Source organism: Nannospalax galili, unplaced genomic scaffold (assembly GCF_000622305.1).
Source record: "Nannospalax galili isolate Female #2095 unplaced genomic scaffold, S.galili_v1.0 scaffold846, whole genome shotgun sequence".
Classification (NCBI taxonomy): Eukaryota; Metazoa; Chordata; class Mammalia; order Rodentia; family Spalacidae; genus Nannospalax; species Nannospalax galili.
Window position 1 is genome coordinate 37,975 of NW_008356458.1, and position 4,305 is coordinate 42,279.

Genomic DNA, 4,305 nt, shown 5'->3' on the forward strand with positions numbered 1-4,305 from the left:
GTTGGCTTCCCATCATCCTGCGCAGAAAGGGATCCATCAAAATCAGATCCTGGAGCTTCTTAATAAAAACTGGGATTCACAATGATACTTTATTTTTAACACACATTGTGGAATTTTATGAAGAGGAAGGCAACTAATCTTTGATGATCATGAAAACATGAGAAAATAAAGGCAATCGCTAGTGAATGTTTAAGTATTCATCTCACCTGTGGATATATCAGAGAATCAACAAAGTTCCTGCTATCGTGGACTTAGATAAAATATGATGTGTTATTCAGCTTTCAGTTACTTTTGGTAAATACTTGTGATAGTCTAGTTACAGGGAAGAAAGGTTTATTGTAGCACATGGTTTCTGAAATTTCACTATGATTGTATGGTCTACACATTGACTGAAAACAGAGAGAGAGAAGATTGGGTAGGGATCCCACCATTATCCTCAAGACACATCCCCAATGATAACAAGTTTCTCCCAGCAGACTCCTGAAGTTTTATATCAAATATATGTTTTTAAAAAGAAAGGAAAAATACATTTCCTTAAACATGAATCTGTTGATGTGCACAAGTAGACAGGGCCCTAGAAGGATTCAAATAGTGCATAAATGCTTCTGGGAAGCAACATTAAGAGTCAGGAGTTGATGGAGAGACCTCCTGCATTGATTTATCTTTATAAAGATAAAACAAAATGAATTTTCAACTTACTTGTGTTTGAACATAAACTTGCAATGATAAAATTAAAGGAAGACTCAAAACATGGAGGAGACATTTCACATGTAGGAGACAGTCAGACTGAGAGTTGAAGAAGGATGTCATATATAGAGCTGTTTCTCAGAGTTTATAAAGAGTATGTACAAGATTTATCATAATCCATAAATTTTCCCACATAGTTAAGTTTCTTTTGAACCACAGATCTTTTGAGAGTCATGTGTATTATCCAGAGTGTTAAACATGGATCTGAATTTGACTCCATTTCAATTTTTATTGTTTTATTCTAAATTGTTGAATTGCAGGGGGAAAAAAAAGAAGGTCTTTCATCTTCTTGAGAGAGCAGTAATGAAGGCAGTGAAAATGGAAATCAACAAAGTTAAACTGGGGTGTCATTGTTGAGTTGTTAGACAGATTTTTTAAAATTTCATACTTGCATATATGACTGCTATATTTACATCTTTTCCATCCCTCTCTGCCTGCTCTTCAACTTTTTTCTTTCCTAGCCCCACTCACTCTCGAGTTCATGACTTCTTCTATAATTAGTATTATGCTGTATACACAACACACATATATGTGTATATTGTGATCTACAGAGTCGATTTAGTGTTGCTTATACATATACTTTGGGTTTAGTTCTAACTGTTGGAATTGGATAACCTATCAGGGAACTTTTCCCTGGAGAAAATTGATTTTCCCTCTCTGGGCAGCTATTGATTGCCTATAGTTCTCCCTCTAGGGATAGGACCTTGTGAAATTTTCCCCACCCACATTGGCATAACCAGTGGAATTTCTTGGTCAAGGTAATCCATGATATTCCCAAAACAATATAGGCCAAAGCCATTGGCCTTGGTTGCCTCCCAGAAACTGAATGTAAGATCTTACACTGAAGGAATCATATACTTCAGGCACAATACTTGGATGAAATAAATTAGAACTCACCTGGAAGCCTCCTTCCTGAGGGCCAGCTCTCATAGTATCAGAAGGTATTCAAGCTGTCAAGGGAGAAAAGCAGTCAATAGTCCTACCAAGCTGTACAGCTTAGGAACCAAAATGAGCAGCCCAGTAAGATATCCCCAGTGGTACAATAGTGGCACTGACATCTTGGGGATAGCCAACAGCTGTCTAATTGGACTTAAGGCCTGCTAAATAGGAAGGAATTCATGCCTGGTTCCATAGAACTATCCAATTACCCATTTCTGGAGAGGCCAGAGATCCTATAGGAGAATCTATTACTGTCATTTCCCCTCATCAAAGAAGCTTCTTTTTGCAGAAGCTATTACAGAGATCTATACTCGTCAAAATGTAAAGAATAAGTGATTACGGGATGCCCAGCCACAATTGGTACATCTACAACACAACCCTTACATTTAAGGCTCAGAGAACATCATGAAAGAATGGGAAGAATGATTGTAAAAGTCAGAGGACCAGGACCCCTGTTGTGAGATAATGTCTTCTAGATATGACCAAGCACTGCACACAAGAAACCTCAACAATATGGTTACCTACACAAGACCAAGATAATGTTGGATAGTGGTGCTACTAGACAGGTATGTGACTTTGTACATTAGCCTTGTAAAGCAATTAAAATGATTTAGATTTGTGCCCTACAAAATGAAAAACTACTGCACATCAGATATCACAACGGAATATTGAAGTTGTAAATTATAGACTTGCCAAATCACGTCTTTTCTTTAAAAAATTGATTCTCAGTATTTTTATAATTCATTTATAATTTATGTAATTCAACTTGACTCTAGTAGACTTCTGAAAGGTTTTTGCATGGTCTGGAAATACGGTGAAAGTGCAAAGATATAATGAAAATAAACCCATTACAAAAGCAACTTAGAAGTTGAAAACCCACTGCAAACACTCACTTGACAACTGGACTATGAAGACTGGGAAAATGCTTCATGCCAGCATCAAAAAGTAAAATCTCTAGCTCTCTGACAAATTATGTTCACTTTTTTGATCTCTTATTTTGGCATTGTTGACAATCATCATGGAGGAAAAGATTAAGTTACATTTTTACCTTATCTATTAACGTGATGAAAAAACAGTTCTTTCTAGCAGACACTGTCTCTACATTTAGAATCTGCTACCTTGGAAACATGTATGCAATATTCTCTTCATTGGAAGGCAAGTCTGACTCCAGGGTCTTCTTGAAGTGCTTTTGATGAAGGACCCTCAGTCATCCTTTGTAGAAAGTGTTCCACTTTATGAACCCAACTCAGGTCCTACAGCCTTATGAGCTACACAGTGAGTGAAGTTACTGTGCATATAGGGAGAGCTTCATATAAGTACCCAAAATAAAACATGTTTCTAGTTGTTCTGTGTCAGAATAAAGATATGCAAAGTGTTTCTTCAAAGCTCAAAGGTACATTCAGCATCTTACAAGTTGTCCTTTGTAGGGGTCAAGTGCATGCGTTAACTTCCTCTCCTAACTCCTGGACGTTTTTTTGTCTAATAATAAAATTTCAAGGATTTTGAATTGCAATTAATACAGAATCACTGGGGCAATGAGTAGCTGAAAAGAATTCCAAGCAAGGAAAAGTAGAGGATTAGAGACATAGCACAACAGCTTTCTATCATCTCCATGAGACTGAAACAAAAAAACTGTATGGCTGAGTTTGAGGGGTCACAGAACGGGTCCTGGAAGCCCTAACAAGCTAGGCTTGAAAGCCTGTCTTCAACAAGGCACTTAAAAACATAACATAATGGGGAAAATCAGAAAAGGAAACATTCAATATGGTCACATTGGAAAGAGTAACAAAGACCAGTGCCCCTTCTTCCAACAAAATCCACCTACAAAGTCCTTATGTTAGTTGTCGGTTTAAATCATAGGCGCCCAAAAATGCACCCTATGGGTCAAATGAAGCCCCAGATAGCTATGCATGAAGGCCAACACAAATGGTAAACTGATTTAAAACACTGTATTTTTTGTAATTATTATATAATTTGATTGCATTTTTTTATAGCATGAGCTTTGTGAATGGCATCAGCATATTGCAATGTCACACAAAATAATGTATGTTTCCTCTCAGGCTGAGCAGAATATCCCTGAATTTAATGTGTGGCTCAAGAAGATTCTTCAACCACTCTGGTCCCGAGAAGTTAAAATGTTGGTCACCCCTAGTTTAAGTAGAAAACAAGAGATATGTTCAACCATATACTCCTGGTCAAGGTGTGATCTCACCCATCCTCACTGTCTGGTCTCCAGTCCACCCTGTAAGGGGGTCTGTCAAGTTATAAGAACAGTGTACATTTTATTTTTTTGGTAAATTTAAAAATATATTTCTATTCAAATTTTATAAATTTCATACAATACATCTTAATTATATTTATGACCCCTTCCCTATCTGTACCTACCAAGACCCACCCCCAGGACTTCAGGCATTTTGTCATATATGTTAAGGCCTATTGAGTCAAGTTTCTGTACCCAGATGACTCTTGATGTGAGTTCATATGCTGGACCCTGTGCAGCCTGCTAACATCACTCCCTTAAAGAATACCAACTCTCCCTCATTTGGAAATTTTGAAAGATTGTTTTTGAACTGGTAACAGGATAAGTTTAACGTCTTTAAAACATTGATTTTGCAATAT